The sequence below is a fragment of the Ylistrum balloti genome, unplaced genomic scaffold, assembly GCF_031769215.1.
Source record: "Ylistrum balloti isolate Yb309-2 unplaced genomic scaffold, AGI_CSIRO_Ybal_v1 Utg370540, whole genome shotgun sequence".
In the NCBI taxonomy this organism is placed as follows: Eukaryota; Metazoa; Mollusca; class Bivalvia; order Pectinida; family Pectinidae; genus Ylistrum; species Ylistrum balloti.
Genome location: NW_026782343.1, coordinates 180,726 through 188,780, shown reverse-complemented (window position 1 = coordinate 188,780; position 8,055 = coordinate 180,726).

Sequence of the window (8,055 nt, the reverse complement as noted above, 5' to 3'; positions counted from 1 at the left end):
GGAGGCCCATCATGTACCATGGTGGCTATCTCACTGAACAACACACCACAGGATGCCCATCATGTACCATGGTGGCTATCTCACTGAACAACACACCACTGGAGGCCCATCATGTACCATGGTGGCTATCTCACTGAACAACACACCACAGGAGGCCCATCATGTACCATGGTGGCTATCTCACTGAACAACACACCACAGGAGGCCCATCATGTACCATGGTGGCTATCTCACTGAACAACACACCACAGGAGGCCCATCATGTACCATGGTGGCTATCTCACTGAACAACACACCACAGGAGGCCCATCATGTACCATCTCACTGAACAACACACCACTGGAGGCCCATCATGTACCATGGTGGCTATCTCACTGAACAACACACCACAGGAGGCCCATCATGTACCATCTCACTGAACAACACACCACAGGATGCCCATCATGTACCATGGTGGCTATCTCACTGAACAACACACCACAGGAGGCCCATCATGTACCATCTAACTGAACAACACACCACTGGAGGCCCACCATGTACCATCTCACTGAACAACACACCACAGGATGCCCATCATGTACCATGGTGGCTATCTCACTGAACAACACACCACTGGAGGCCCATCATGTACCATCTCACTGAACAACACACCACAGGATGCCCATCATGTACCATGGTGGCTATCTCACTGAACAACACACCACAGGAGGCCCATCATGTACCATCTCACTGAACAACACACCACTGGAGGCCCATCATGTACCATCTCACTGAACAACACACCACTGGAGGCCCATCATGTACCATCTCACTGAACAACACACCACTGGAGGCCCATCATGTACCATGGTGGCTATCTCACTGAACAACACACCACAGGAGGCCCATCATGTACCATCTCACTGAACAACACACCACAGGAGGCCCATCATGTACCATCTATCTCACTGAACAACACACCACAGGAGGCCCATCATGTACCATCTCACTGAACAACACACCACTGGAGGCCCATCATGTACCATCTCACTGAACAACACACCACAGGAGGCCCATCATGTACCATCTCACTGAACAACACACCGTAGGAGGCCCATCATGTACCACCTCACTGAACAACACACCACTAGAGGCCCATCATGTACCATGGTGGCTATCTCACTGAACAACACACCACTGGAGGCCCATCATGTACCATGGTGGCTATCTCACTGAACAACACACCACTGGAGGCCCATCATGTACCATCTCACTGAACAACACACCACTGGAGGCCCATCATGTACCATCTCACTGAACAACACACCACAGGATGCCCATCATGTACCATGGTGGCTATCTCACTGAACAACACACCACAGGAGGCCCATCATGTACCATCTAACTGAACAACACACCACAGGAGGTCTGTCTCATGCCATCCACCAGTGGCAGTATGTGACATGACGAAGGACACAACCATTACAGCACAGATCACTGGGTTTCTTAGTTTTTTTGAGAATTAACACACTTCCTTCACCTGAGGTTGCGTAGGCTAGTGCTCTACTGAATAGGAGAGAAGGAATAGAAAAATAAAGCAGCACAAGGTAAAATAAGATGCATTAAAGGTGTAGTTTTAATATATATCTATTGCTTATACCACATCTGTTCAGACAAATATTCTAAAATATGTGATATTAACAAGAGCTCCCAGACAGACCCTGGCACCCACCATTGTTTGATCAGTTGGATCTCTTCCCTTCTTTCCTTTCTTTCTTCTCTTCATTATGTGGAATTTGATTTTTTTTTTAAATATAGATAAAATGCATTAATCTTTTACTGTCCTGATTGATCTGAAATAGAAAGAGCACAACTTGGAGGGAAACATACAATCAAAATTTGAGAAGGGTCCACCCACTGCTTCTTATAGTGATAACAAACTTTCATCGTCGAAATCCAAGATGGAAACCTGTCAGCCATTTTTCTTTCTGTTCAGTCCCAAAGTCAAATGGGCACATCTAAGGCCCAATGAGAACTTACATATGAAATATGAAAAAGATCCATTCTGTTCTTCCAGAGTAAAAATTGGTTTTTTTGATCAATTCTAAAATCAGAACTAAGTACCAAAAGGTACCAAGGCAAACCTACATCTGAAATTTAAAAATGATTCATCACATGATTCTCCAGAAAAGGTGATAACAGGAACTGTTTAAGGATGGGCAATTGACGGATAATGGATGCAAGAGGCAGGGCAATTTGAACTGCCCACCATCTGGTGATAGTAGGCTAAAAATGAAGCAAGGCAGTTACATGTGATTAAATAAGACAAATAAAATGTGAAATTAAAAGCTAAGAATGCACACGTAGATGATGAATTTGTACAGGGCTAAATTCTAGACATTCAATGTTCCACAGACATTCCATTTTCAATAGGGAATTGTGTTTATGCCATTAATGCAAATAAATCTGCAGATCAATGGTCTACTTTTGATACACAACACACCACCTCACGAGCCCACACTTGGAGAGAAGTTCCAAAGACAAGGAGAAAAGGAGATACAGCCCATTCAAGATAAAGTGTGGAGGGATGGAAATATGACAGACATTCTATGGACTTACAAGTATTTATATCAGTTCAGGGTTCCAATTCTTTATCTTGGTCTCTAATGACTATTTAATTGAATGAAGGAATCATTTTTATACAGTAAAAATGTAACCTTTGTGTCATGATTAACAGGAATTTGATGTTGTAGCACAAGGATAGAGATACATGATGTTTGTAGTATTCACACAAGATGTACTGTCTACAGGTAAATACTTTGACCCCAGTTTAACTTTTGTCTGTTTTACCCTTTTGTAAATAGGGTGAAAATAAAAAGTGGGTGAAAGTGAGGTTAAAACTGAAATTTTTTTTTTCACTTTTAGAAGTTGATCAAAATCTAACACATGACAAAAAAAAAAACTTTTGGCCAAATATTTCCCTTCATACAATGTATCTGACCATGTAAAAGATCAAAAGCACTTATGTAAGGGATTATTTTATTTATTAATCTTAATTAAATTTTAAGACATTCAAATGTAACTCACCACTCAACATAAAAATGTAAAACAATATCACACTTAACAGAACTTACTTTGATATGTAAGAAAAACTGAGTATATAGACAGCACAGATTTCAGGCCATGATTCCTGATTGCACCATTACATGTCAACATTGACCTACTTTATCATGGTTTCTTAACCTTTGCCCTACATTACTACAAAATCAGGTCACAAGGTTTAACAGAGTAATTATAACAGAATTATAAATGTCATAAAAATCCTATTCTAAATCTCTAATTGTACATTTGGTGTTCCCTTTGTAGAAATGCTATCACAAATTCTCAAAAGACACTTTATAGTACAGCATATATCAAAAACAAGAAATACACTTGCTTGTCCAACTTCATCAGTAAATAATTTTAACCAACTATTTAATGCACTAAAACATTATGGTTCTTTTGCAAAATATGAGAAATATCTTGGTTCATTGTAACCATAATTGACAGTATGTAGGCCTCATAGATATTGTGTTGTCATGGCTGAATATCTATGCATTGCAAAAATGGGAAGAAAAAAAAACTTGTCTCGCAATTTACAACCATTGTTTCCAAAAGACTTTCAACAAATTCTAAAGTAAACTAAACAATTATTAAGATCTTGTAAAAAATTCTCAGAATGTACCCCAAAAAATTTCACATATAAAAATTAAAATTCATTTAATCTACAAAATGGGTTCACATGTTCACATAACAATGTAACTACAAGGTTTGATTAGCATAGCACTTTAGTACTTGTACTTACACAGAAACTGAGCTAAAAACCAAACATTTACATAGTAAATACAAGTTTCTCTTCTGTATCCGTATTTTTGTGAGACTCTTGACCATAAATCTTTTTGAGCAACAGATGTGAAAAATTTTCAACAATAACACCATTGTCGTTACTGAAAAGTAACGCCAAAGTCTCAATGCCATGACATTTCATCGCAGGCAAGAATATTAATCTCAGAAATTCCTATTGAATCAAATTTCACATGTTGTCATTGTATACAGGTAATAGCAGACAACATCCTGGGTTACATCATTTTGTTCACACCTCTATCCTACATCAACAAATCAGAAAGTTCTGAATCAATAACACTTGGTATCATCATTTTCAGTTAAGTATCCTTATTTTTACCATATTTCCAGCCACGTTTTGGCATAAGAAAGGGATTTTAGTATAACAAATTTTAAACATCTTATATATGAGAAAGCTGTTTCATGTAAATGAGAACTGAACCTTGTATTGAATTGAAAGGAATTATACTGAGGTACATAATAATTTGTAAGGGTATTAACCATATCTATTTCTCTATACAACAACAGCCCATCAATCCCTGGTGGTCAGCTAAGGTGTGTATACCACCAAACTGTCATGAAGAGCAGAGATAATGCCCCTAACAAGCCTAAACTTTCAGAAGGTAGAAAGCAGAAATTTCACTCAACATGATGTCAAATTAATCAACATGAAACCAGAATGGCAATATTAAAGGATCAATATTGGACGCAAAATTATTTTGAATGATGAATATTGCAAATTCAAATTGAAGTAGAAGACTGATGTCTGGTAATAGGTCTATCAGAGTTGATTGGTTTCACTCTGTCAGTACAGCAAGGTAATACAGTTATATGCCAAGCTGGTAATAAAAAAAAATAAATCTGTCTTCATTTCTCAGTTTCAAAGGTTATATATTATATTTTCCCTCTTTGTTTTGCCACACCAAACAAATTTACCATAGATCAGAGTGTCATTAACACACCCAAGTTATAAATTTCACATGAAAAAACACTTCTTTCACAAATATTCAGACATAGTAAGAGTACGATGTATATAAACTGATAACATGTGGAGCTAGTAACCTCTATATGGATATATGTTAAGAGTTATTGAGCATGAAATTGTATAATGTCATAATAGCACATATACTATTTTTAGCAGATAGGGAGCCGCATTTAATGTACCAAAGTGGATTTAAGTAGAATTTTTTGTGCTGACGAAGCCCAAGAGGGCGAAACCAGTCGACAAGTACCTATCAAATTTTAAACATATCCTATTCTTTGGCTGTTGTGATTGATATACTTACCTTCTTTCATGTACATATGAAACATTTTCTATACAGATAATTGTATGTTTTCAAATTATGATTAAATTTACAAATCTGTAAACATAGTAATCTACTTAATGTGTTTCTATTCGTGAATTAATTTGCACAGCCAATTTTAAATCATCATATCCAGCATTAGAATTGTTATTCAAACATTTTGACTACAGTTAATTGGCCCTTTCATAATTCGTTCATGATCTCTTGGGGAAAAATCTTTTTCAACTTCAAGTTTATTTAAATGTCATCTCAGAATTCCAAGACAACAATCTGAATAGGTATTTGAAGAAGATTCATGAAATGTGTAGATAGAAAAGGGGGCGTGCTCTTAGTCTGATGTTATAGTATCAGAATAAATGGGTTCCATTGTACATAGTATGTATAAACTCTTACATTAGTTTCAAATTCGTATATGAAACAAGCTTTACTAACTGTTTGTGATGAGTTTTACAAATCTCATATGAAATGGGATATGAATGTGAAACCCTGTTTATCATATAACTCGAATATTTTTGCATATTCATGAAAATAACATCTCATTACACCAATATACATTCTGAAGTGGAAACATTCTCCATCTATATTTTTTTTCTTGGTGACATCACAATACTTAAGATGCAATAAAGCTATGACATCACAAAGAAAAAATGGAAACATTCAGCCAATCACTTTAAGGTCATATTACACATGTGTCGTAACAAATATCTGTGTAAATAGTATTACACATGTAGCATAGTTCTGTGATTAACTATAGATACAATTTGATACAGTATTAATACAATAATGTGTTTTTATATCTGTAATTACATTATACTACAGGAACATACTTCTTATATATTTGTAAAATGTTTTGTACACTATAAGCCTGACCAAAAATCCAATTCATCTATTCAGTATCATTTGGATATCAACATATATGTGCTTAGCAAAATTTTACACTGATTTTAAAGGAACAAATTTCTGAGTAAAAATGCCTGGAATTGATTAAAAGTTTCAGAGTACCAGTTATATGATACTTACACAGTTAAGCATATAATGAGAAAATGCCAGGTTATCAACACGGCTAAGTAAGGAATGAGCTCAAAGGAAAAACATGCAAGTAGTGTTTTATACATGTTAATGATCTGTGAAGTAAATAAACAATAACATGGTCTGAGTAAACATGTGAGGGAAGTACATCATAAACAAATCAAGATCATGTCAAAACTCCAATAAATCAAACCTCATGAGTACGAAACATGTGGAAGTTTATGAATATATCCTATTCACTGGGTAAACTTCAATCCCTAGACATCTCACTGCATTTCACTCTCACACTCTATCACACTTTTGATGGGAACAGTTCACTTTGGCACAAAATGAAAGGCTGGAATTAGAATCAGAAAAGTTTGAAATCTAGACATTTTACTACCCAGTATCAACTACCAGGCCTCTAGCCGTGAATAACAATTTCTCCAGTTCCATTATCACTATCTATCTACCACAAACTACCCAGATTGGTTCCCTCAATCTACAGTCACAAACTACCCAGATTAGTTCCCTCAATCTACAGTCACAAACTACCCAGATTGGTTCCCTCAATCGCCAGTCACAAACTACCCAGATTAGTTCCCTCAATCTATAGTCACAAACTACCCAGATTGGTTCCCTCAATCTACAGTCACAAACTACCCAGATTGGTTCCCTTAATCTACAGTCACAAACTACCCAGATTAGTTCCCTCAATCACCAGTCACAAACTACCCAGATTGGTTCCCTCAATCTACGGTCACAAACTACCCAGATTAGTTCCCTCAATCACCAGTCACAAACTACCTGGTCTAGTTCCATCAATCACCAGCCACCCACCACAATTTACCCAGTCTAGTTCCATTTATCACCAGCCATTGCCAAAAACCTGCCCAGTCTAGTTCCATTTTACTGCCAGTCACCCACCACAATCAACCTGGTCTAGTTTCATAAGTCACCAGCCACCCACCACAATTTACTCAGCCTCGTACTATTCATCACCAGTCATCCACTATCTTCCCAATCTAATTTCATATATAACACCGGAAATAAACATTTAATTAAAAGTAAAATGTTATATCAGTAACTGTTTCTTAGCAAAAGTTAGTGAACATATAACAGCATGTTAAATACATTGTTGTATTGAGTTACTGTCTACAGCAAATCCCAGTATAACATATTGTATACATACAGTGGGAGTAGAATGAACACACCATAAATACTAAATATATCAATGTAATACTGAAAATCATACAGATGTCATGAAAACTTCTGTTGTTTTGTAACTTACAGATGAACAAAAATTCGTCAAATACTGGTTATGTTATTCATGTAGGTGAGTAACTGAACTAAGATATTGATATTTGCAATGCACAAATTATCCTATATCAAAATTAAAAAAAAGTATATTGCAAAACATGATTTACAATATTATGTAAATTTATGTATATATGCACCAGAAACATGGATAATTCACAACACCAGAAAAAAATTACGTTAGAGCACTATGTTATCATTATAAATAAATGCATATTTTAGGATTTTGACATACCAATGTAGATAAATGCAAGAAATGCAATAATATGTTGTGTAAGTAAGTTGTATTTGATATGGTATGCTGGTATACATCCTCGATACTCTAGGGTTTATGATCACTTTCTATCTCTGCACCCCTGGAACATTTCATGGCAAAACTGAAGATTTAAAGTGCAACACCTTGTGGGCAAGACTTGGTTGATCCTTTGATATACATCTAACAAATCTTAAAGTTGCATTATAGTATATTGTTATTGCTTTGTGTTTGGCTGTTGCTACTTTGAAATCTTCAAAAGGAGCATATCAGCCAGTGATTGGTCTTTTATTTCTCCAGTAACCAATCAAC